The 27,246-nt window shown below is 48.9% G+C and overlaps 1 long non-coding RNA gene across 2 annotated transcripts; it reads right to left on the minus strand.

Annotated features, from left to right (window-relative positions):
- Positions 1 to 653: 653 nt before the first annotated feature.
- On the minus strand, positions 654 to 24,014 carry LOC139266740 (uncharacterized). Of its 2 annotated transcripts, XR_011593757.1 has the most exons (4): positions 23,670 to 24,014; positions 17,211 to 17,324; positions 1,229 to 1,397; positions 654 to 1,075 (listed from the first exon to the last, which is right to left on the minus strand). It is a non-coding gene; the product is annotated as an uncharacterized lncRNA (long non-coding RNA). The 2 variants fall into 2 exon arrangements; XR_011593756.1 differs by lacking the exon at positions 654 to 1,075 and having other exon boundaries at positions 1,141 to 1,397.
- Positions 24,015 to 27,246: the final 3,232 nt, after the last annotated feature.

Here is a 27,246-nt window from a genome sequence, read left to right on the forward strand (position 1 = left end):
TAGAAGCGCAGCATAAGACAGACTGATGATTAAAGTCTCCAAATACCCCAACACCATTGGGCTATGTAGCTGAGCAACGAGCCTGGGTCCGACTGTGGGCCTGGATCACAGGCTGTACGTGCACGAGCCGACAGGCCTGAGGATCATGGGAAACTGGTCCTGGGCTGGGGCTGCCCACTCCGGTTGGACGGTACCCTGGAGGTTTCATCACATGACCTCCCCGACCCCTACACCTCTGTCATTGGTCGCCCAGCCCGTCCATCCTCATAGTGCACCACCAATCACAGAGCAAACAGACTGTTACCCGATTGAAGAGTCCGTGACTATTTTTATCACAGGTAATTAATCTTTAATATTTTTTATTCATTCACGGGATGTGGGCGTTGCTGGAAAGACCAGCATCTATTGCCCATCCCTAATTGCCCGTGAGAAGGTGGTGGTGAGCCGCCTTCTTGAACCGCTGCAGTCCGTGTGGTGAAGGTGCTCCCACAGTGCTGTTAGGGAGGGAGTTCCAGGATTGTGACCCAGCGACGATGAAGGAACGGCCGATATATTTCCAAGTCAGGCTGGTGTGTGACTGGGAGGGGAACGTGGAGGTGGTGGTGTTCCCATGCACCTGCTGCCCTTGTCCTTCTAGGTGGTAGAGGTCACGGGTTTGGGAGGTGCTGCCGAAGAAGCCTTGGCGAGTTGCTGCAGTGCATCTTGTAGATGGTACACACTGCAACCACGGTGCGCCGGTGGTGGAGGGAGTGAGTGTTGAAGGTGGTGGATGGGGAGCCGATCAAGCGGCCTGCTTTGTCCTGGATGGTGTCGAGCTTCTTGAGTGTTGTTGGAGCTGCACTCATCCAGGCAAGTGGAGAATATTCCATCACACTCCTGACTTGTGCCTTGTAGATGGTGGAAAGGCTTTGGGGAGTCAGGAGGTGAGACACTCACCGCAGAATACCCAGCCTCTGACCTGCTCTTGTAACCTCAGTGTTTATGTGGCTGGTCCAGTTAGGTTTCTGGTCACTGGTGACTCTCAGGATGTTGATGGTGGAGGATTTAACGATGGTAATTCTCGTAATTCAGCTAACTGCACAAAGAACAAATAATAATCAAAGTAATATAACTATAACATGAATGGGAGGTTACAAAATCAGCACAAGCAGACTCGGAGCTGTAGTGCTTCAGTGCCTTCATTTAATTAAATCAAAGGTTTATTCGTACGTTAACATGGGAAACACACCAATTCATCAAACTCCCTTTGGAGTCCTGAAGGTAGCTTGATTTGCGACGCACTCCCGGGACACTCAGCCCCTCACCGAGGAGCGAACCACCTGCAGGATCTGGGCACGGTCTTCTTTCGTTAAATCCAAGTTGCCACACTGCCCGCATTTTTGCCAAAAGGACTCCAACTGGAATATAAAACGAGGAACGTTGTTTTAGTCAGAAGGTTGTGGGTACAAACCCCACTCCGGAGACTTGAGCGCACAATCTAGACTGACATTCCAGTGCAGTGCTGAGGGAGTGCTGCACTGTCATAAGAACATAAGAAATAGGAGCAGGAGTAGGCCGTTCGGCCCCTCGAGCCTGCTCCGCCATTCAATAAGATCATGGCTGATCTGATCATGGACTCAGCTCCACTCCCTGCCCGCTCCCCATTACCCTTGACTCCCTTATCGCTCAAAAATCTGTCTATCTTCAATATATTCAATGACCCAGCCTCCACACCTCTCTGGGGCAGAGAATTCCAAAGATTCACGAACCTCTGAGAGAAGAAATTCCTTCTCATTGCCGTCTTAAATGGGCGACCCCTTATTCTGAAACTATGCCCCCTAGTTCTAGATTCCCCCACTAGTCGGAGGTACCGTCTTTCAGATGAGATGTTAAATCAAGGCCCCGAGGTGGACTCAAAAGATCCCATGGTGCTCTTTGAAGAAGAGCAGGGGAGTTACCCCCAGTGTCCTGGGGCCAGTATTTACCCCTCAACCAAAGTCACTAAAACAGATTATCTGGTCATTATCACATTGCTGTTTGTGGGAGCTTGCTGTGCGCAAATTGGTTGACACATTTCCAACATTACAACAGTGACTACACTTCAAAAGTACTTAGTTGGCTGTAAAGCGCTTTGGGACGTCCTGAGGCCATGAAAGGCGCTATAGAAATGCAAATCTTTCTTTCTTTACCGCAAACATTGCAGGATCAATTCACTGACCTGACAATGCCAGTGGAAGCCCCAGTCACCAGGAAATCCGGCAGGAAACTTGTCACCTGACTGTTCTTCAAGCTCTCCTCCATTGTCGCGGTGCAGCCTCCAGGGGCAGAATGGCCTACACCTGCTCCTAATTCTTATGTTATACCTTACTCTCCGAGGAACTGATATTAGGAAATAGCAGGTTCAACAAAACAACAACTTGCATTTATATAGCGTCTTTAACTCAGTAAACCGTCTCAAGGCGCTTCATAGGAGCGTCATCAGAAAACAAGCCACACATTTGGAGATATTAGGACAGGTTGGTCAAAGGGGGAGGTTTTACTGAGAGTCTTGAAGGAGGAAAGAGAGGTAGAGAGGCGGAGAAGTTTAGGCAGCTGATTTCAGGGCTTAGGGCCGAGACAACAGAAGTCACAGCCACCAATGGCAGAGTGATTATAAACAGAGATGCTCAAGAGATCAGAATTGGAGGAGCGCAGACATCTCGAAGGATTGTGGGGCTGGAGGAGGTTACAGAGATAGGGAGGGTTTTGCGGCTGGAGGAGGCTACAGAGATAGGGAGGTGTGTAGGGCTGGAGGAGGTTATAGAGAGAGGGAGGGGTGTAGGGCTGGAGGAGGTTACAGAGATAGGGAGGGGTGTAGGGCTGGAGGAGGTTACAGAGATAGGGAGGGTTGTAGGGCTGGAGGAGGTTACAGAGATAGGGAGGGTTGTAGAGCTGGAGGAGGTTACAGAGATAGGGAGGGTTGTAGGGCAGGAGGAGGTTACAGAGATAGGGAGGGTTGTAGAGCTGGAGGAGGTTACAGAGATAGGGAGGGTTGTAGAGCTGGAGGAGGTTACAGAGATAGGGTGGGTTGTAGAGCTGGAGGAGGTGACAGAGATAGGGAGGGGTGTAGGGCTGGAGGATGTTACCAAGATAGGGAGGGTTGTAGGGCTGGAGGAGGTTACAGAGATAGGGAGGGTTGTAGGGCTGGAGGAGGTTACAGAGATAGGGAGGGTTGTAGGGCTGGAGGAGGTTACAGAGATAGGGAGGGTTGTAGAGCTGGAGGAGGTTACAGAGATAGGGAGGGTTGTAGAGCTGGAGGAGGTTACAGAGATAGGGAGGGTTGTAGGGCTGGAGGAGGTTACAGAGATAGGGAGGGATTTGAACACAACGATGAGAATTTTGAAATCGAGGCGTTGCCAGACCGAGAGCCAGTGTAGGTCAGCGAGCATAGGGTGATGGGTGAGCGGGACTCGGTGTGGGTTAGGACACAGGCAGCCGAGTTTTGGATGAGCTGAAGTTTAGGGATAATAGAAGGTGGAAGGTTGGCCAGGAGAGCTTTGGAATAGTTGTGTCTGGAGGTAACAAAGGCACGGACGATGGTTTCAGCGGCAGAGACGGGCAATGTTACGGAGGTGGAAATAGCTGATCTTGCTTCAGTGTCAATAAGGTGGGCCGATGGATGTCTGAATGCGCTCGGTCCCAACCACATCAGAGGCATGGAGCATGTTGGACCCAAATTAGTGAGGAGAGGAAATTTCCCCCACCCACACACCTCCACACCCCACCCACCCACCCCGTCAAACCCACCCCCCCCCAATCCCACCCACGCCCCACCCACTCCACTCCCACACCCAGCCCCCCCAACCCGCCCTCCCGGCCCTATATCCACCCCGCCCCCCCTCGCCCCCACCCACACCCACACCCACCCCCACCTCCCCCTGCCCCCGCATCCACCCCCCCACTCTGCCCCACCCCCCCTCCACTGCCCCACCGTCCCCTCCCCCCCCTGCCCCCACCCACCCCACCTCCCACAACTCCACCCCGCCCACACCTGCCTCGTTTCCCCCCCCGCCCCCACCCACCCCACCCCCACACTCCCCCCTCCCCCACTGCACCCACACCCCCACCACACACATGTGTTTTATCATTTCAAATAAGCATAATATAAACCATGTTTCATGGGTCAGTTTGGGCTTAGGTTTATGGGCGGAGGGCTAGAGTTTGACATTGAAGCGTCACCTAACCTATTCCTCTGACAACACAAGACTCCCAAAGCAAGCGCTCTACTCGGAACTCCTACACGGCAAGCAAGCCCCAGGTGAGCAGAGGAAACATTACAAGGACACCCTCAAAGTCTCCTTAATAAAGTGCAACATCCCCACTGACACCTGGGAGTCCCTGGCCAAAGACCGCCCTGAGTGGAGGAAGTGCATCCTCGAGTCTCATCGCCGAGAGCATGCAGAGATCAAGCGCAGGCAGCGGAAGGAGCGTGCGGCAAACCAGTCCCACCCACCCCTTCCCTCAACCACTGTCTGTCCCACCTGTGACAGGGACTGTGGCTCTCGTATTGGACTGTTCAGCCACCTAAGAACTCACTTTTAGAGTGGAAGCAAGTCTTCCTCGATTCCGAGGGGCTGCCTCTGATGATGATTCCTCTGAGGCTGAGGGAGCCAGAGCCAGAGCTGAGGGAGCTTTGGAACATAGGAATAGGAAGAGGCCAATTAGCCCCTCGAGGCTGTTCCACCATTCAATGAGATCATGGCTGATTGGCGATCTAACTCCATATACCCGCCTTTGGCCCATATCCCTGAGTGAACAAAAAAATGATCAATCTCTGATTTAAAAGGAACATTTGATCTAGCATCCAGTGCCATTTGCGGAAGAGAGTTCCAAACTTCAACCACCCTGTGCATGTAAAAGTTTTCCCCAGGCTTCACTCCTGAAAGGCCTGTCTCTCCAGCCTTGCTGTGTGTTCAGAGGATGTACAGCAATGGGTGAAGGCCATTGTGGCGACAGCAATAGATGTGATCGTGTGAACGTACGTGAGGCAGCTACAATCCCCTGGGAATACTCGGTGACACTGGGTGTCAGTTAAATTCAGCACTGATAGCCCTTATCTCAGACAGCACAAGATTAATCGGTAAAGAAACAGATAACCCTAAAAGAAAGAAACGGGAAGTTAGAAATGATCAGAATTGATAAGCTCATGCTCTTGTCGGTGTGATCAATCTTCCAAATCCAGCTTATAGGGATCTCACAGCTTGGGGTTTCAGTGACTTTGGGTGATAGGAACACGAGGAGGCCATTCAGCCCCTCGAGCCTGTTCCGCCATTCAATTAGATCATGGCTGGTCTATATCTTAGCCCCACTTACCCGCCTTGGTTCTGAATCCCACAATACCCTTGCTCAGCAACAGACTGCAATGCCGTACTGCTATAAAATGGGGGCAGAAGCAAAAGATAGAAAGGAGAATAGTAAAAGTGGAGGGCAGAGAAACCCAAGGCAAAAAACAAAGCGGGCCACATTACAGCAAAATTCTAAAGCGGCAAAGTGTGTGAGAAAGACAAACCTGAAGGCTCTGTGCCTCAATGCGAGGAGTATTCAGAATAAGGCGGACGAATTAACTGCGCAGACAGCAGTTAACGGATATGATGTAATTGGCATCACGGAGACATGGCTCCAGGGTGACCAAGGCTGGGAACTCAACATCCAGGGGTATTCAGCATTTAGGAAGGATAGACAGAAAGGAAAAGGAGGCGGGGTGGCGTTGCTGGTTAAAGAGGAAATTAATGCAATAGTAAGGAAGGACATTAGCCTGGATGATGTGGAATCGGTATGGGTGGAGCTGCGGAATTCCAAAGGGCAGAAAACGCTAGTGGGAGTTGTGTATAGACCACCAAACAGTAGTAGTGAGGTTGGGGACAGCATCAAACAAGAAATAAGGGATGTGTGCAATAAAGGTACAGCAGTTATCATGGGTGACTTTAATCTACATATTGATGGGGCTAACCTAACTGGTAGCAATACGGTGGAGGAGGATTTTCTGGAGTGTATTAGGGATGGTTTTCCAGATCAATATGTCGAGGAACCAACTAGAGAGCTGCCCATCCTAGACTGGGTGATGTGCAATGAGAAGGGACTAATTAGCAATTTTGTTGTGTGAGGCCCCTTGGGGAAGAGTGACCATAATATGGTAGAATTCTTTATTAAGATAGAGAGTGACACAGTTAATTCGGAAACTAGCGTCTTGAACTTAAGGAAAGGTAACTTCGATGGTATGAGGCATGAATTGGCTAGAATAGACTGGCAAAGGATACTTAAAGGGTTGACGGTGGATAATCAATGGCAAACATTTAAAGATCACATGGATGAACTTCAGCAATTGTATATCCCTGTCTGGAGTAAAAAATAAAATGGGGAAGGTGGCTCAACCATGGCTAACAAGGGAAATTAAGGATAGTATTAAAACAAAGGAAGAGGCATATAAATTGGCTAGAAAAAGTAACAAACCTGAGGACTGGGAGAAATTTAGAATTCAACAGAGGAGGACTAAGGGTTTAATTAAGAGGGGGAAAGTAGAGTATAAGAGTAAGCTTGCAGGGAACATAAAAACTGACTGCAAAAGCTTCTATAAATATGTGAAGAGAAAAAGATTAGTAAAGACAAATGTAGGTCCCTTGCAGTCGGATTCAGGTGAATTTATAATGGGGAACAAAGAAATGGCAGACCAATTGAACAAATACTTCGGTTCTATCTTCACGAAGGAAGAGACAAATAACCTTTCGGATGTACTAGGGGACAGTGGGTCTAGTGAGAAGGAGGAACTGAAGGATATACTTATTAGGCGGGAAATTGTGTTAGGGAAATTGATAGGATTGAAGGCTGATACATCCCTGGGGCCTGATAGTCTGCATCCCAGAGTACTTAAGGAAGTGGCTCGAGAAATAATGGATGCATTGGTGATCATTTTCCAACAGTCTATCGACTCTGGAACAGTTCCTATGGACTGGAGGGTAGCTAATGTAACATCACTTTTTAAAAAAGGAGGGAGAGAGAAAACGGGTAATTATAGACCGGTTAGCCTGACATCTGTAGTGGGGAAAATGTTGGAATCAATCATTAAGGATGAAATAGCAGCGCATTTGGAAAGCAGTGACAGGATCGGTCCAAGTCAGCATGGATTTATGAAAGGGAAATCATGCTTAATCAATCTTCTGGAATTTTTTGAGGATGTAACCAGCATAGTGGACAAGGGAGAACCAGTGGATGTGGTGTATTTGGACTTTCGAAAGGCTTTTGACAAGGTCCCACACAAGAGATTGGTGTGCAAAATCAAAGCACATGGTATTGGGGGTAATGTATTGACGTGGATAGAGAACTGGTTGGCAGACAGGAAGCAGAGAGTCGGGATAAATGGGTCCTTTTCAGAATGGCAGGCAGTGACTAGTGGAGTGCCGCAGGGCTCAGTGCTGGGACCCCAGCTCTTTACAATATACATTAACGATTTGGATGAAGGAATTGATTGTCATATCACCAAGTTTGCAGATGACACTAAACTGGGTGGCGGTGTGAGCTGTGAGGGGGATGCTAAGAGGCTGCAGGGTGACTTGGACAGGTTAGGTGAGTGGGCAAATGCATGGCAGATGCAGTATAATGTGGATAAATGTGAGGTTATCCATTTTGGGGGCAAAAACACAAAGGCAGAATATTATCTGAATGGCGGCAGATTAGGAAAAGGGGAGGTGCAACGAGACCTGGGTGTCATGGTTCATCAGTCATTGAAGGTTGGCATGCAGGTACAGCAGGCGGTGAAGAAGACAAATGATATGTTGGCCTTCATAGCTAGGGGATTTGAGTATAGGAGCAGGGAGGTCTTACTGCAGTTGTACAGGGCCTTGGTGATGCCTCACCTGGAATATTGTGTTCAGTTTTGGTCTCCTAATCTGAGGAAGGACGTTCTTGCTATTGAGGGAGTGCAACGAAGGTTCACCAGACAATTCAAGGGATGGCTGGACTGACATATGAAGAGAGACTGGATCAACTGGACCTTTATTCACTGCAGATTAGAAAGATGAGAGGGGATCTCATTGAATCGTATAAGATTCTGATGGGACTGGACAGGTTAGATGCGGGAAGAATGTTCCCGATATTGGGGATGTCCAGATCTAGGGGACATAGTGTTAGGATAAGGGGTAGGCCATTTAGGACTGAGATGAGGAGAAACTTCTTCACTCAGTGAGTTGTTAACCTGTGGCATTCCCTACCGCAGAGAGTTATTGATATGGCCCTTACGGCTAAAGGGATCAAGGGGTATGGAGAGAAAGCAGGAAAGGGGTACTGAGGGAATGATCAGCCATGATCTTATTGAATGGCGGTGCAGGCTCGAAGGGCCGAATGGCCTGCTCCTGCACCTATTTTCTATGTTTCTATGTTTCTATCGTTGCCCGGCGTTTCGACATAGACATCGCCATCCTAAGTGAGACTCAGCGGGCAGGGGAAAGCCAGCTCAAGGGACAAGGTGCTCAGGGTCCTCAATTTAGCGTCTCATCTGTAAGATGGTACCTCCGACTCGTGGGGGAATCTAGAACTTGGGGGCAAAGTTTCAGAATAAGGGGTCGCCAATTTAAAACGGCAATGAGGAAGAATTTTTTTTCTCAGAGGTTCATGAATCTTTGGAATTCTCTGCCCCAGAGAGCTGTGGAGGCTGGGTCATTGAATATATTGAAGGTAGACAGATTTTGGAACAATAAAGAAGTCAAGGGTAATGGGGAGTGTGCAGGGAAGTGTTGCTGAGTCCATGATCAGATCAGCCATGATCTTATTGAATGGCGGAGCAGGCTCGAGGGGCCGAATGGCCTACTCCTGCTCCTATTTCTTATGTTCTTATGACAGTGCAGCACTCCCTCAGCACTGCACTGGAATGTCAGTCTAGGTTGTGCGCTCAAGTCTCTGGACTGGGGCTTGAACCCACAACCTTCTGACTAAAACAACGTTCCTCGTTTTATATTCCAGTTGGGGTCCTTTTGGCAAAAATGCGGGCAGTGTGGCAACTTGGATTTAACGAAAGAAGGCCGTGCCCAGATCCTGCAGGTGGTTCGCTCCTCGGTGAGGGGCTGAGTGTCCCGGGAGTGCGTCGCAAATCAAGCTACCTTCAGAACTCCAAAGGGAGTTTGATGAATTGGTGTGTTTCCCATGTTAACGTACGAATAAACCTTTGATTTACTTAAATGAAGGCACTGAAGCACTACAGCTCCGAGTCTGCTTGTGCTGATTTTGTAACCTCCCATTCATGTTATAGTTATATTACTTTGATTATTATTTGTTCTTTGTGCAGTTAGCTGAATTACGAGAATTACCATCGTTAAATCCTCCACCATCAACATCCTGAGAGTCACCATTGACCAGAAACCTAACTGGACCAGCCACATAAACACTGAGGTTACAAGAGCAGGTCAGAGGCTGGGTATTCTGCGGTGAGTGTCTCACCTCCTGACTCCCCAAAGCCTTTCCACCATCTACACGGCACAAGTCAGGAGTGTGATGGATGAGTGCAGCTCCAACAACACACAAGGAGCTCGACACCATCCAGGACAAAGCAGCCCGCTTGATTAGCACCCCACCCACCACCTTCAACATTCACTCCCTCCACCACCGACGCACCGTGGCTGCAGTGTGTACCATCGACAAAATACACTGCAGCAACTCGCTAAGGCTTCTTCGGCAGCATCTCCCAAACCTGCGATCTCTACCACCTAGAAGGATAAGGGCAGCAGACACACGGGAACATCATCATCTGCAAGTTCCCCACCGAGTCACACATCGCCTCCATGGGGTAGACTTCACCATGTAAATTGAGCTAGTTGGGCGTCTCAGAGACTCCCCTTGCAGGATAAACGAACCCATCATGACCCTTTGGCTCACCGTAGCCTGGAACCAGTGAGCTATGGTCATCAGCGCGTACCCGCCAACACTGGAGGCTGTAGACGAGACCAGAGAGGAATTTGACTCCAGCCTTGAACAATCCCTGTCCCGAGTCCCAACGGGTGACAAGCTGATCCTCCTCGGCGACTTCAACTCGAGTTGGAAAGGACTGGCCTCTGGGGAGGTGTGGTCGTCAGAGAGGGGCCAGGGAAAACCAACTCCAACGGTACCCTCCTCCTGACAAAATGCTTAGAACACGACATTGTCATAACCAAGACCTTGTTCCGTCAGAGAGACAAGTACAAAACCTTCATGGCAACACCCTCACTCCAAGCACTGGCATCTGCTAGACTACGCCATCGTCCGAGCGAGGGATCGCAAGGACGTGCGCATCACACGCACCTCGACAGGAGCCAACGACTGCTGGATGGACCACCGCCTAATCTGCTCTGTTATTTCCATCAATGTAGTCCCAATACAGCTGCGGCAGCGTAATCAACCCCCTCTCTCCCAGGAAAACACGATTTCAGGATCTAAGTGGAGGATTGTTTGTCAAGAATTTTCACAGTCACCGTGCAGATATCCTTCCAGACCCTATTTATGCCGCGGAACCTGCATACAAGGGACTTGGCAAGTTAATATATGCTCCTACTCCACACAATATAGTTCAAGAGAAAATTAGAGCATTGTCCCATCCCTTACAGAATTGGAAGGTTTTATCACAAGAGCATAATTCTAATGTTGTGTGGCTCTTTGTTGTTAAGAAACCCTTATTCAGCCAGCACCTCACAACCAACCTGACGACTCCGAGTGAACCGGAGACGCAGAGTGTCCACAGTGCCGGGTCTGCCCTCAAGGCACCTGTGAAGAGGTGCTTGGTCACTCCACCAGGAAAAACCAAGACTGGTTCGACGAGAACGACCAGGAGATCCAGGAGCTGATAAGCCGCAAACGTAAGGCATTCTTGAACTGGAAACAGCAACACAACTCGAGCAAGAAAGCAGCTCGACAGACGTCTGAAGACCGAGGTCCAACATACAACCCATGACCTAAAGAACAGATGGTGGGTGGAGAAAGCTCAGGAGATCCAGCAACTAGCCGACAACCACGACGTGCGTGGATTCTTCAGCAGAGTCAAGACCACCTGTGGCCCAAGCACCCAAGGTCCTACCCCACTGAGGGCCAAGAATGGGGAGGTACTCATCAAGGACAGAGACGCAGTCAGTGCCCGCTGGAAGGAGCACTTCGATTATCTCCTTAACCGAGACTCTGTCTTCGACGTGAGTGTCCTCGACTCCATCCCACAGCATGCCACCCACCTCAACACAACCCCAGCCCGGCGTGAGGTTGAAAAGGCCATCCGACGACTGAAGAACAACAAGGCCTCAGGAGTAAATGGAATCCCCGCCGCAACACTAAAACATAGCGGAGAAGCACTATTGGCGCCAATCCATGACCTCATCGCTCTTATTTGGAAGGAGGAGAGCATGCCAGGAGATCGCAGAGACGCTGTAATCGTGACCATCTTCAAGAAAGGTGACAAGTCTGATTGCGGTAATTACAGAGGACTTTCCCTGCTGTCTGCCACAAGGCAAGTCATTGCAAGAATCCTCCTCAATCGCCTTCTCCCATTGGCTGAAGAGCTCCTCCCAGAGTCGCAATGCAGATTCTGCCCACTAAGGGGCACAATGGACATGATCTTCATCACGTGACAAATCCAAGAAAAATGTCGGGAGCAGCATCAACCTCTGTACATGGCCTTCTTTGACCTCACAAAGGCCTTCGACTCTGTCAACCATGAGGAATTATGGAGTGTCCTTCTCAAATTCGGCTGCCCTCAAAAGTTTGTCACCATCTTGTTCACGACGACACGCAAGCCGTGATCCTTACCAACGGATCCACCACAGACCCAATACATGTGCAGATTGGTATCAAGCAAGGCTGTGTCATTGCACCAACGCTCTTCTCAATCTTCCTCGCTGCAATGCTCCATCTCACCCTCAACAAGTTCCCTGCTGGAGTGGATCTAATCTACAGGACAAATGAGAAATTGTTTAATCCCCGTCGCCCCCAGTCCAGATCTAAGGTCGTTCCATCCTCTGTCATTGAATTACAGTATGCAGACGCGCTTGCGTTTGTGCACACTCGGAGGTCGAACTCCAAACCATCGTTGACACCTTCACCGAAGTGTACGAGAGTCTGGGCCCAACATTAAACATCTGTAAGACAAAGGTTTTCTACCAACCTGCCCCGCACACACTACTGCCCTCCAATTTATCAAGCTCCATGACGAGACCTTGGACAATGTGGGCCGCTTTCCATACCTTGGGAGCCTACGGTCAACAAGGACAGACATCGATGACAAAGTCCAACACCGCCTTCAGTGTGCCAGTGCAGCCTTCGGCCGCCTGAGGAAGAGAGTGTTTGAAGACCATGACCTCAAACCCGGCATCAAGCTCATGGTCTACAGAGCAGTAGTGATACCCACCCTCCTATATGCTTCAGAGACATGGACTACATACAGTAGGCACCTCAAAGCACTGGAGAAGTACCACCAACACTGCCTCCGCAAAATCCTGCAAATCCATTGGCAGGATAGGCGCACTAACGTCAGTGTTCTCGCACAGGCCAACATCCCCAGCATCGAAGCATTGACCACGGTCAATCAGCTCCGATGGACGGGCCACATTGTCCACATGCCCGATACCAGACTCCCAAAACAAGTGCTCTACTCGGAGCTCTGACACGACAAGTGAGTCCCAGGTGGGCAGAGGAAATGCTTCAAGGACACCCTCAAAGCCTCCTTGAAAAATGCAACATCCCCACCGACACTTTGGAATCCCTGGCTCAAGACCGCTCAAAGTGGAGGAGAAGCATCTGGGAAGGCATCGAATACTTTGAGTCTCTTAGTTGGGAGCATGCGGAAACCAAGCGTCGACAGCGGAAGGGGCGTACGACAACCCAAGCACCCCACCCGCCGTCCCTCCAATCACCGTCTGCCCCACCTGTGACACAGACTGTAGATCCCGCAGTGGTCTCATCAGTCACCTGAGAACTCATCGGTGTGGAAGTAAGTCATCCTCAGCTCCGAGAGACTGCCTAAGAAGACCCTTGCTCAACAAAAATCTATCGATCTCAATTTTGACATTTTAAATTGACCCTCCCAGCCTCAACAGCTTTTTTGGGGGAGAGAGTTCCAGATTCCCACTGCCCTGTGTGTGAAGAAGTGCTTCCTGACATCACCCCTGAACGGCCTGGCTCTAATTTTAAGATTATACCCCCTTGTTCTGGGCTCCCCCCGACCAGAGGAAATAGTTTCTCCCGATCTACCCTGTCATCAACTTCAATCATCTTAAACACCTCGATCAGATCACCCCTCGATCCTCTAAACTCGAGGGAATACAAGCCTGGTCTGTGCAAGTTGTCCTTGTAATTTAACCCTTTCAGCTCCATGCAGTGTAACATGATTCAGCCACCTCCCCCAAAAAACCATTGATAGTCAACCATTGTCTTCTCTGGAGCCCCTTTGCTGAACCACGTTCCCTCTAAGAGTAAGGTGACCAAAATGTGGGTGTCATCATTTTTTTCCATTACCTACGCAAAGCAAAGCCCGATCTAGCACGACAGTATTGGGACAGCAGGCGTAGCCCACTTTTCACAATGAGCTTCGCCGTACCTCCCTGAGCTCTCTGCTCGACTCCAGCAATGCAGATCATGCACCTCTGCCATTTACAGGTGGTCTTGGGTTGCTCGTTGGGCTGGACGTCCGATTAGATCGCCCCTTAATCTTCTTCACTCGCGGGAATACAAGCGCAGTCTGTGCAAGTGACACTCATCATTTAACACTTGTAGCCCCGGTATCGCAGCAGTGTTCTGGAGATTAGTCTTTGATTCCTGGCGATTGCCGGGCAATTCTGGGGTGGTTGGCAGCCCCTGGTCAGGAGAAGTATGCTGAAGTGCCAGGCAATGACTATCTCCACAAAACAAGAGTCTAACCACTGCCCCTTGACATTGAATGGCATTACCATCGCCAAATCCCCCCCACCTGGGGGGTCACCATTAACCAGAAACTTAACTGGACCAGCCACATAAATACAGTGACAACAAGAGCAGGTCAGGCACTGGGTATTCTGCGGCGAGAGTCTTACCTCCTGACTCCCCAAAGCCTTTCCACCATCTACAAGGCACAAGTCAGGAGTGTGATGGAATATTCTCCACTTGCCTGGATGAGTGCAGCTCCAACAACACTCAAGAAGCTCGACACCATCCAGGACAAAGCAGGCCGCTTGATCGGCACGCTACCCACCACCTTCAACATTCACTCCCTCCACCACCGGCGCACCGTGGCTGCAGTGTGTACCATCTACAAGATGCCCTGCAGCAACTCACCAAGGCTTCTTCGGCAGCACCTCCCAAACCCGCGACCTCTACCACCTAGAAGGACAAGGGCAGCAGGTGCATGGGAACACCACCACCTCCACGTTCCCCTCCCAGTCACACACCATCCTGACTTGGGAATATATCGTCTGTTCCTTCATCGTCGCTGGGTCACAATCCTGGAGCTCCCTCCCTAACAGCACTGTGGGAGCACCTTCACCACACGGACTGCAGCGGTTCAAGAAGGCGGCTCACCACCACCTTCTCACGGGCAATTAGGGATGGGCAATAAATGCCGGCCTTGGCAGCAACGCCCACATCCCGGGAACCAATAAAAAATTAATTTCATGCTGATGAACATTGCTTGCTCCAGAGGCTTAGTAACAAAAGAGCTTGCTTTTTGCAAGAGGCACTGAAGTTAGCTGTCAGAGGAGATGGAATCCATTGAAGCTAATCAAACCGGACAGGAAAAGTAGCTCCTCCCTATTTTGCCTATTCACTTTTCTGTTGTGCAATGCCATTCACGCTTAGCAATCTCTTTTTAAAAGTCTTGCGTCTAGTGTTTGTGTGTGTCCATTACACTTGTGCTGCCATGCTTAGCAAGTCTGCAAATATCTAGGCCATGTTGGCACCCGATAGGCTGATCAATTTTATTCATAAACCAGCCAAATAAATCACAACCTCGCAGGTAGGGAATGTACCAATTGACAGGGGTGTGGGGGAATGGCACATGAAAACTGCTGATCAAGCCATTGTTAAATTATGTCACCTGTGGTTCAGTGGGTAGTACTGTTGCCTCTGAGTCAGAAGATTGTGGGTTCAAGTCCCACTCCAGAGAATTGTAACACGTCAATCTGGGCTGACACTCCCAGTGCAGTGCTGAGGGAGTGCTGCACTGTTGGAGGTGCCATCTTTCAGATGAGACGTTAAACTGAGGCCCCGTCTGCCCTCTCAGGTGGACGTAAAAGATGCAAAGGCATTATTTCTAAGAAAAGCAGGGGAGTTCTCCCCACTGTCCTGCCCAATATTTATCCCTCAACCAACATCACTTAAAAAAAAACAGATTATCTGGTCATTATCACATTACTCTTTGTGGGAACTTACTGTGTGCAAATTGGCTGCACGTTTCCCACATTACAACAGGGATTGGTCCAGTGTCCTTGACCAGACCAACATTCCCAGCAGTTGCCGCAAAGGAACGATGGGGAAGAGTCACAGTTTAAGGTCCTTCCGCGACGGTAAACCCAGGGGATGGAATCAGACCCCCCTCGGGCTGTACTTGTTAATCTGCTTGTATGCATAGAGCACCATGTACTGAAAAACAGCTGTGTTGTGTCATGTGTCATGAATGTCTCTGGACTGTTTAGTAACTTGTAAAGAAATATAAATGTATCCCCATCCGTTCCATGTACTGCTTTCATCTGCATAGTACTACATGTAACGTGATTCGTGATTGGTATTGAAATGTATCCTGGAATCTGATGTAAACCTGTTCTCATCTGCTCCATGTAATACCCTCATTTGCACAGTACTACATGTAACGTGATTTACAGATTGTACTAAACTGTACCATGAAATGAAATGCACGCTGGTGCATTGTATGGAACTGCTGTCAGCATCCAAACGAATTGTATGGAATTGCTCACTGCAAGGTACTGAACTATTTTCCAATGTATCGTGAAAACTTTTTATGAATAAAGTACATTTTTGAAAAAAAAACATCCCCAGCATCGAAGCACTGACCACACTCGATCAGCTCCGCTGGGCGGACCACATTGTTCGCCTGCCAGACACAAGACTCCCAAAGCAAGCGCTCTACTCGGAACTTCTACACGGCAAGCAAGCCAAAGGTGGGCAGAGGAAACGTTACAAGGACACCCTCAAAGCCTCCCTGATAAAGTGCAACATCCCCACTGACACCTGGAAGTCCCTGGCCAAAGACCGCCCTAAGTGGAGGAAGTGCATCCGGGAGGGCGCTGAGCACCTCGAGTCTCATCGCCGAGAGCATGCAGAAATCAAGCGCAGGCAGCGGAAGGAGCGTGCGGCAAAATAGTCCCACCCTCCCCTTCCCTCAACAACTATCTGCCCCACCTGTGGCAGGGACTGTGGTTCTCGTATTGGACTGTTCAACCACCTAAGGACTCATTTTTAGAGCGTAATCAAGTCTTCCTCGATTCCGAGGGGCTGCCTAAGATGATGACAACAGTGCTTACACTCCAAGAAGTTCTTTGTTGAATGTAAAATGCTTTGCGATGTCCTGAGGTTGTGAAAGGCGCTTATAGAAATGCAAGTTCTTTATATATTAAAACTGACACCTCATCACTCAGCAATGTCAAGTGCCAGATGGGAGACCAGGAAGCAGCCTTAATTACGCAGTTATATCATCAAACCTCAACAGAAAGCTGAAAAGACCTCGAGAGAAAATGCGAAACATCCTGTGGCACTGAACAATAAACTGAACAATAAACCGCAGAGCTGTTTACATTGAGAAGGACGAGACCGTCTCTTTGGCTAGACAGACTGAAACTCTTAGTCAAAGGAACAATTACCAAAATGGCTGCCGGTTGCTAACATTTTAAACAGCCCCCCAATTGGCTCCACAATCTTTGTCTTTGAAAGGCAGTTTACCGACTGGTATGCCCCTTTAAGATTAGAGTTAATAAGAATCAGTGGCCCACCCACTGCCTTACAGTGGGTTGTAATTGAAGGTAAGTGGAGTAATTAAAGAGTCTCATCCTTGTCAAATTGCCTGCCCTCAATTACAACCTACTGTATTCCTGCACGGTCATTATTGCATAATTAATGGTGCCCTTCAGCTGTTTCATCGAGGTGCGATTAAGTTAATTATAATTTCTCCTCTGTAACTTTGCTGCATGAGAATGGCAAGTGTTGAATTCTGCACGGTGTTGGGTGACTTGCCAGGAACGCCTCTTTCGCTGACTGACCCACTTTACCTCAGCTGACGATTGTGATTTATGAGCCAGCCGCCTTGTCTTATCTGGTGATCGCCTCGGTCAACGTCGGAGGAGCGGGTCTGTGCGAAGCTGTTATGGTGATTGCCGTACAATCTATTGAGATAGAAACAGAAACATAGAAATTTACAGTGCAGAAGGAGGCCATTTCAGCCCATCGTGTCCGCGCCGGCCGACAAAGAGCCGCACAGCCCTCGGTCAGCAGCCCTGAAGGTTACAGATAAACCTAGGAACATTGACGGAAAGGCAAAGAGCACCCAGCCCAACCAGTCCGCCCCACACAACTGCGACACCCCTTACACTGAAACATTCTACACTCCACCCCAACCGGAGCCCTGTGATCTCCTGGGAGAGGCAAAAAACAGATAAAAACCCAGGCCAATTTAGGGAGAAAAAATTTGAGGAAAAATCCTTTGCACAAAGACTCTGGCAGAAGTTGAGAATGACTTGACTGCATAGAACCCGAGAGAGAGAGAGAGAGACATAAGCACTGCTTTTCAACCCCCTGCAGCCTCATCATCGTCTCGAAAGGTGGCAGGCGTAGCTCAGTGGGTAGTGCACTCACCTCTGGGTCAGAAGGCCGCGGGTTCAGGTCCCACTCCAGAGGCTTGTGGGAGCTTGCTGTGCGCAAATCAGCTGCCACATTTCCCTACATTACAACTATTTTAAGTTGCACCTGTAAATCAAATGCCCCCTGATTAAAGGGGGGCACTAAAACCGACAAATTAAACTTTTGACGGTACTCCTAAATCAAATTAAAATGTGGTTGCCGGGGGTGATGATGCACTCCAGTTCCTCCGGCGCCCACCTCTCGTGGAAGGCTGCAAGCGTACTCCGCGTGCTCCATCTCCAGGGACACCCTGGCTCGGATGTAACCGCGGAAGAGAGGCAGGCAGTCGGGCTGAACGACCCCCTCGACCGCCCGCTGCCTGGATTTTCCTACATTACAACAGTGACTGCATTTCAAAAGTGCTTCGTTGGCTGTAAAGTGCGTCGGAACGTCCTGAGGCGCTGTAAGCATACGAGTTCTCTCTTCATTTCTTTCTAAAACCTAATTAGTGCAGAGTGGTTTAGAAAAAGAGCTGGCAGCAATTGTGGACTGGACTAAACAAGTATAAAGCAAAATAGAATATAATGATATACAGGCACAAAAGGAGAGCAGAGGCCGACAGTAATTATGCTGAAGGTATTATATGCCAGAACATGCTGAGATGATAACTGTTAGTTTAGTGCCGCTCTCTGTTATTAATGTGTCACGTGTCCAGCAACTTGTGGTGTGGTGGAGATCTCCATTTAATTGCAAATTGGCACAAGTTGCTGAACGATTTGGGCCCATTCTCTCCGTGAGTTTCACAAAATTGTTGCATTTGCTCATTAATTACCCATTTAACTCGCCGCAGAAAATTAGCGCTGGTAATTAACAGAGTAAGCATCTTTTTACTGAGGAGCTTTATGTTCCTGCAATGCAACACAGCCTCTCCAGCCCAGCCAGGGAACAATTTAAACTGTGCAGCCTCATTCCTGCAGGTAGTAAATTGTTGTTGGAGAATTTATAACATTTTTACTTTTTTTTCTTCTGTTTCCTTTCTGTTTCTTGTTTTCTCTCTCTCTTAATCCAATATTTTTTTTCCCTCTCTTTATTTCTCTGCACCTGATGTGATTCTAATTCACCCGATTTCCTTCTCAGAGCTGGTCTCCAGTCGTCCTGGTTCAACCCTTGCCACTGGACCAAGACCTAGCTCTGTCAGGCCCGTGTGGTGGCTGGTGTGCAACGGCCACCCCACGTTAAAAAAATCCACGCACAGGCATCTTCCACCCTTCAGGATTTAGTTCGGGATCCGGAATATTAGATCCTTCATTGAAACACCTGTGACCTTTTTGACGTGGAAGCAAGTCATCCTCGATTGGAGGGACTGCCGATGATGAAGGTGATGACTTGCGCCATTATCAGCTCGCACTTCCAACAGCTACAGCATGAGACATTTTGAGCTGAAGGGTGCAGGAAAAAGTCTAACTGACGGGGCCGACCGTGAGATGCCCCACTCCAGCAAAATCCGAGCCATTGGGCCAAAAATTGTGGTCGGAGGCTTCCCGTGGGCCGATGCCACCGACCAAATTTCTTTTTACGAAAGCACCCGGTGGTCCCGGAGGAACGTAGGCTTGGGCTCTGAGGCCTCGACGCGCAGCCCAGCGCAGAGGCCCATGTATTCCTGGATTGTACGGGCATCCTGGGATCACGTGGGCCTGGACCACCAATCACAATGTAGTATTCCCATCGATCACACTGGTGAATTCCATTTGTACAGACCTCCCATTGCTATCAGTGAGAATTCCCCCAAAACACAGAAACACAACACAATAAATAAAAAATGGGCCTCACATATTTAAAATTAATTGAGGTCGGGACGGCCCATGATGTTCCAGGGCCCGGCGCTCCAGCTCTATTTATAGCCTCGACCTGTGGGCCGCCCCGACCTGTGTGAGATCACCACCGCGGGATTTCAGTGAACAACGGGACAACTGTCCGTCTCCTTAATCAATGACATTAAAGAATTGAGAAAGAAACAGGGGAACGACGGAGAAGGAAATCGGGTGAATTAGAATCACATCAGGTGCAGAGAAATAAAGAGAGGGAAAAAAAATATTGGATTAAGAGAGAGAGAAAACAAGAAACAGAAAGGAAACAGAAGAAAAAAAAAAGTAAAAATGTTAAATTCTCCAAGAACAATTTACTACCTGCAGGAATGAGGCTTCACAGTTTAAATTGTTCCCTGGCTGGGCCAGAGAGGCTGTGTTGCATTGCAGGAACATAAAGCTCCTCAATAAAAAGATACTTACTCTGTTAGGGCCCAAGTTTTGGCTCGAGTTGCTCCTATTTTTTTGGAGCAACTAGTTTCGTTTGGAGTATGTTAGAAAGCGCAATTCTCGGCATTTAGTTTGCTCCAGTTCTTGTGAGTTAGTTTGATTTTGTTTTTGTTGCTTTCTTTTCAAAAGGGGGCGTTACCAGCCACTTACGCCTGTTTTGCAAGTTTAGGCAGTGAAAAGTTACTCCAAACTAACTTAGAACGGAGTAAGTGTTGATTTTTGTCCGCTCAGGAAAACCTTGCCTATACTTTAGAATTAGGCACAGGTAGCCAGAGATAGGGGGTGGGGGGGGGGGCGGGTGGGTGGGCAAGGGAAGTTAAAGGGAAGTTAGGGGATTTTACAAAGCATTAAACACTTCACTTATAGCAATAAAGAGCCATCATCAATAATAAATGATAAATAAATCAATAAATTAACCAATAAATCAATCAATCAATCAATCAATCAAAAAATCAAAAAGCAAACATTAAAAAATAAAAAATAAAAAATAAAAAAAATAAAAAATAAAAAAATCAATCAATAAATAAAAAAATAAAAAATAAAAAAATCAATCAATAAATAAAAAAATGAAAGTTTCTACTCACCTACTGCAGCATCTATGTGTTCGGGAGTACTGGGAGCCCTCAAACAGCCTGCCAAAGAACTGCTGGTCGGAAGGGCGCTGCCGTCAAAGAGGTGTTTGGGCAGGCCTGCCACCGGAGAGGAGTTCGGGCAGGGCCCCGCCGCCGAGGAGGTAAGGGCAGTGGCGACGAGGCGAGGCGAGGGATGGTGAGGCAGGCAGGCCACTCGGCCCGGGATAGGGGGTGGCGAATATCGCGACATCCCTTCGGCTAGGGATAGGGGCGGCCTGGAGACAGCAAGCGCTGGGAGGGCCAGGAGCTACTGCGCACGCGCGCAGACCCCACTGCGCATGCACGCAGCTGCTGGCACTCTTTTTGGCGCAGGGCTGTAGCTCCGCCCCCAGCTGCTTGTGCTGCGCTGCGTCGGCTGCTGAACAGGCCCGCCGAACACCGAGAATTGCGAGGTAAGTTTTAGGCGCGCTTTTAATTCTACAAAATGGGCGGGCCTCTCGGAGGTGCGCCGTTCTGCGGGACCTTAATTACCAGCGCTAATTTTCTGCGGCGCGTTAAATGGGTAATTAATGAGCAAATGCAACAATTTTGTGAAACTCACGGAGAGAATGGGCCCAAATCGTTCAGCAACTTGTGCCGATTTGCAATTCAATGGAAATCTCCACCGCACCGCAAGTTGCTGGACACGTTACACATTAATAACAGAGAGCGGCACTAAACTAACAGTTAATTCAATGTTTTAGGAATTTAAAAAAAAATGTTTTAATGGGGTTACAATAAACTTACCTTCATGGACAGTTTTTTTAATATAAAAATTAGTGATAACGTTTATTTTTCTACCTTTTAAAACTCTTACCCTGGTAAAAGCAGGCCATACACTCGCTTTTACCAGGCGTAAGAGTTTGAAGGACATTAATCGAGCAAGAGTTGGGCAAATAGCCCAAATCTCCGCCCACAAAGGCCCACGAAGGGATGCATTGGATCTGTCCAAAGACATTTTAGCAGCTCGCAAGTGCCGGGTCTCGGTGGCTGTGCCTCGGGCGATTAAACCCGGAACTGTCGGGGCCTCTTCGGGCGCAGGCGCACATCGTACGGCCCATTATGTCCTGATCAGGCCAGACTTAGAATGTCGAGCTCAATTGTGATCAGAAAATACTTGGCTGCAGGAAAGAGCGGCAGGACTGACCCCCTGGGTGGGTGCGGATTGAGCCAACAGGCCGAGATCACAGGAGGTCAAGCCTTGTAGTTTAGGGAGAAGGCAGTTCAGGGAGGGTGCATCATATATATATAAAAGCTGTATTCATTGGCGTACAAGTAAGTCAAAACAAAGAACTTGCATTTATATCGCACCTTTCACGCTCGGACCACTTTACAGCCAATGATGTACTTTTTGGAATGTAGTCACTGGTGTAATGTGGGAAACACAGCAGCCAATTTATGCACAGCAAGCTCCCACAAACAGCAATGTGATAATGACCCAGATAATCAGCTTTAGATGTCGTTGAGAGTTAACTGGTTGGCCGGGATACTGGGTAAGCCAAGGGATGAAAATGCTTGTAAAGCAAATTAAGAACAGAAATGTGCTAGAGCCCAATAGTGGGTTAATTAACAGACAATTAGATGGAGAATTAATCTATGAGCTATATGATGGGCCGAAAGGCCTTTTGTCTTCCTGAATTTTTGGGGGCCTAAGTTCCTGGACTAATTCTGAACGACACACAAATTGTCTCTGCTGGCTCTCACCTGTCAGCTTCTCAAGATGATCTAAACACAGCGATTTGGGAAATTTCCTCCCCCCCCCACCCCACCCCACCGCCGGCCTCTCTCTTCTTATTTATACACTCCAAAAAAAGCTCAGCTGAGCTAGATTCTGCGACACCGTGTTGTCATGGTGACGGAGTCAGTGGGATGGGCTTGGTCCTGTGAGAGTGGCCCTGCGATGTACGTTGTTGCAGGGCAAAGGAAAGCCCACGACCGGCAGGGCATGTTACAGGGTGAGGAGGGCGAGGTAGGCAGGACGTGTGCGATAAGCCCCAGCACTCCGAGCCCAAGGCTCGCAAATGGTTTTATTTGGGCCGCAAGCAGGAAGACTTTTCTTTGAAAAGAGGCAAGTAAACTGCCGCATTTCAGGGAAAGCTGGATAAGTACGGGGAAAAGACAAGAGAGAACTTGCATTCAAACAGCATCTTTCACGTCCTTGCGTCGTCTCAAAGCTCTTTACAGCCAATGAAGCACATTTTGTTTGGAAGTGTAGTCGCTGCCGTAATGCAGGAAACGCGACAGCCAGTTGCGCACAGCAAGCTCCCACAAACAGCAAGCGATAATGACCGGATAATGTGTTTTTTTTTTTCAGTGCTGTTGGATGAGGGGCGAGTATTGGCCCAGGACATGGTGTAGAGGGTTATGCTGATAGGGGGAGATGAGGTAAGGTGGGAGGAGGCTCGTGTGGAGCATAAACGCCGGCACGGACCGAATCGCGGGTTAGCGTGCTGCAGATTCCACGCAACTCCACGTAGCTCCACTGCCTCATGAAGTCGCGCCGGACATACTGAGGAGTAAAGCACCTCCTGCGTTACAACACAGCAGTCCCTTAACTGAGTGTTCGCCTTGGCTTCCACGCTTGCTGTGAAATGTATCCATCAGGGCATTAAACAGAGCAAGCAGTGCGTCGCGGGAATACACCAGGTAATAACTCAAAGTGCCAAATCATGCCTGCGTGTGTTGCCAAGTGCATGTAGCCAGGTGCCACTTACCTCTCCTGGGTGCTGTATCAATCCTGCAGAGGTTTACCACATTTAAAGGGACTGCTAAATATTAAAGCAGAAATGGTGGAAGTTGTTGGATATGGTTGCAGTCTCACAGTCCCCAGCGAGTATAAAGAAAAACTTACATTTTGCAAGGTGGCCTTCCGCCACCTCCCAGACGCCCCAAAGCGTGTCACTGCTGCAATGTCGGAAACGCGGTCGTCAATTTGCGCACAGTAAGATCCCACAACAATACTCACCGGGTCGCCTGGGTGTTTTTTTTTCTTCGTGGTGTTGGTGAGCAAGGCACCAATGAGAACTCCCCTGCCCCATCTCCGCTAAGACAGATTATCTGGTCATTATCTCGTTGCTGGTTGCGGGAGCTTGCTTGAGCGCAAATTGGCTGCTGCGTTTCCTACATTACAGTAGTGACTACGCTTCGAAAGTACGTCATTGGCTATAAAGAGTGTCCTTTCTCTCTCTCTCTCTCTCTCTCTCTCTCCTTTTCTGATCCTTTCTTCCTCCTTCGTCCACTTGTTGCAGTAACGAGAGAGTGAGTCACCCAACTGGTATCTGTTTCTGTCTGGCAATCGCGTTGCTGCACAGATAGCTGCCTGTGGAATTTAACGGGGCAGGACACTCCTTGGGGAATGTTTGATCACATGGGATACAGGGAAGCCAATCCAAGAAGTGGCCGAGGGGGTAGTATTGGCTGGCTGGAAATGATTAATCACGAGAGATCCAACTTCAATCAGTGCTGACTCAAGCCATTGAACACAGAGTGCCGGGCGATGTTGAAAGGCCGAGGTGAGGCCGATGGAATGGAAGGAGACTCGTGTGGAGTATAAACATCAGCACAGACTAGTTAGGCCGAATGGCCTGTTTCTGTGCTGTATATTCTACATAATTCAATGTAGTCAGCCTTGGCTCAGTGCGTAGCTCTCTCGCCTCTCAGTCAGAAAGTTGCGGGTTCAAGTCCCGCTCCAGTGATTTGCGAGCAAAGAAATCCAGGCTGACAATCCAGTGCGGTGCTGAGGGAGCACTACACTGTCGGAGGTGCCGTCTTTCGGAAGAGATGTTAAACCGAGACCCCTTCTGCTCCCTCAGGTGGACGTAAAAGATCCCATGGCCACTATTTCGCAGAGGAGTTATACCCGGTGACCTGGCCAATATTTATGTGACTGACTACTTGCACTGCCCTTTTTCTGTCGAGCCCCCGAGCCCCCCTGAGTCCCCGAGCGCCCCTGAGCCTCCAAGCCCCCTCCCCCGAACTCCCCCAAGCCTCCTGCTGCAGGGGAGGGAGAGGGAGAGCCGGGGTGGGGTGCGATCGGAGAGGAGAGAGGTTCTTCGAACCCCCTTTACACCCATACTGTGGCCGGGGCAAGGATGCACTTGCACTGGGTTAAGGGACTTCAGCTGGATCTTGGTGACGTTTGGGGAGATCTATCCTCTGTGGCTTCTGAAGTCAAAATGGATCGAATTACAAATTGGAAAGTCACTTGGAAGGCTGGGCGGTTCCAGTTACACGTTCCAGAGGAACTTCAGGGTGTGGCCAATCCTCCAAGGGGACCAATCAGCGGTAGGTCATGTGATAATGGAGAGCCAATCAGAGACAAGGCGGCCATTTTGGCAGTATAAATAAACACATCCAATATTTATCCCTCAATCAACATATCAAAAAAAACAGATTATTTGGTCATTAGCACAGTGCTGTTTGTGGGAGCTTGCTGTGCGCAAATTGGCCACCGCATTTCCCACATTACAACATTGACTGCACCCCAAAGGTACTTCATTGGCTGTAAAGTGCTTTGAGATGTCCGGTGGTCGTGAAAGGCGTGATATAAATCCTAGTCTTTCATTCTAATGGATAGCTTTCTTTGCTATTTCTGAGATTTAAACAAAAGGAATTGTGATGTGTGGTGTGGTGCGAGAGAGAGGAAGAGTTGGGATGAAGGGTAGGTACTCTGATTGGGGGGATGTGCCAAGTAGTTTTCCTCAGGGACCTGTTCTGGGGACTTAACTTTTCACCATATTTAGTAAGGCCTCGTGTGGAGGAGCAGAGAGCTGGATATCCAGTTGTATATGTCTTTAAATTAGGAGGCACATTGTGTAGGTTGTACGTCTAGCTGGGAGCAGGAAGCTACAAAGGGACACAGGCAGATTAAGTAAGTGGCAGATGAGTTCAGTGTGGGGAAGTGTGAGGTCATCCACTTTGGATCCCAGAGAGACTAATTGTAATGCTTTTTTAAATGGCAAGATCTCGGAATTGTGGAGGACCAAAGGGATTTAGGTGTGCAGGTACACAGATCATTAAACGCTAGCAGACAGATACTAAAAGCAATTAAAAAGGCTAATGGAATTTATCCATCAGCCTTTATCTCAGGGGGCTGGAACACACAGGGGAGGAAGTGAAGCTTCAGTTATACAGAGTCTCGGTCAGACCCATCCGGACACTGCCTTCAGTTCTGGGGCCCCCCACCTCAGGGAGGATATACTGGAGGGGTGCAGCACTGATTCACTGGATTCACCAGATTCACTGATACCGGGGTTAAAAGGATGAAATTATGAGGACAGGTTGCACAAACTTGATTTGTATTCCCTTGAGTTTTGAAGGTCGAAGGATGAATTATTCGAGGTATTTAGAATGGTAAATGGATTCGTTAAGGTAGATAAAGAGAAACTATTTCCGCTGGTGGGGGGAACCCAGAACAAGACTCATAATCTTAAACTTAGAGCCAGGCTGTTCAGGGGTGATGTCAGGAAACATTTCTTCACACACAGGGTGGTGGGAATCTGGAACTCTCTCCCCCCAAAATAGCTGTGACTGCTGTGGGAGAATTGGAGCTTGCAAGACGGAGATCGATAGATTTTTGTTGGGTCAGGTGTATTAAGGGTTACAGAACCAAGGCAGGTAGATGGAGTTAAGATACAAATCAGCCCTGATCTAATTGAATGGCGGAACAGGCTCGAGGGACTGAATGGCCTGTGATGCAATTATATCAATTCCTACCCAGTTGGCATTTGGGATGGGATTTGGGGTGGATTTGGGGTGGGTTTGGGGATGGGATTTGGGATGGGATTTGGGATGGGTTTTGGGATGGGATTTGGAATGGGATTTGGGATAGGATTTGGGATGGGTTTTGGGATGAGATTTGGAATGGGATTTAGGATGGGTTTTGGGATTTGGGATTTGGGATGAGTTTTGGGATGGGATTTGGGATAGGATTTGGGATAGGATTTGGGATGGGTTTTGGGATGAGATTTGGGATGGGATTTGGGATGGGATTTGGGATTGGCTTTGGGATGGAATTTGGGATGGGTTTTGGGATGGAATTTGGGATGAGAATCGAGTTGGGATTTAGGATGGGATTTGGAGTGGGTTTTGGGGTGGGTTTTGGGATGGGAATTGAGATGGGATCTGGAATGGGATTTGGGTTGGGATTTGGGGTGGGAATTGAGATGGGATTTGGGATTTGGGATGGGATTTCAGATGGGATTTGGGGTGGATTTTGGGATGGGATTTGAGGTGGGATTTGGGTTGGGTTTTGGGATGGGATTTGGGGTGGGTTTTGTGATGGGTTTTGGGGTGGGATTTGTGATGGGTTTTGGGGTGGGATTTGGGGTGGGAATCGGGATGGGCTCTGGGGTGGGATTTGAGATGGGATTTAGGATGAGATTTGGAGTGGGAATCGGGATGGGATTTGGGGGGATTCGGGGTGGAATTTGGGGTGGAATTTGGGGTGGGAATCGGGATGGGATTTGGGATGGGATTTGGGGTGGGAATCGGGATGGGATCTGGGATGGGATTTGGAGTTGGAATCGGGATGGAATTTGGGG

The sequence above is a fragment of the Pristiophorus japonicus genome, chromosome 7, assembly GCF_044704955.1.
Source record: "Pristiophorus japonicus isolate sPriJap1 chromosome 7, sPriJap1.hap1, whole genome shotgun sequence".
NCBI classification, from domain to species: Eukaryota; Metazoa; Chordata; class Chondrichthyes; family Pristiophoridae; genus Pristiophorus; species Pristiophorus japonicus.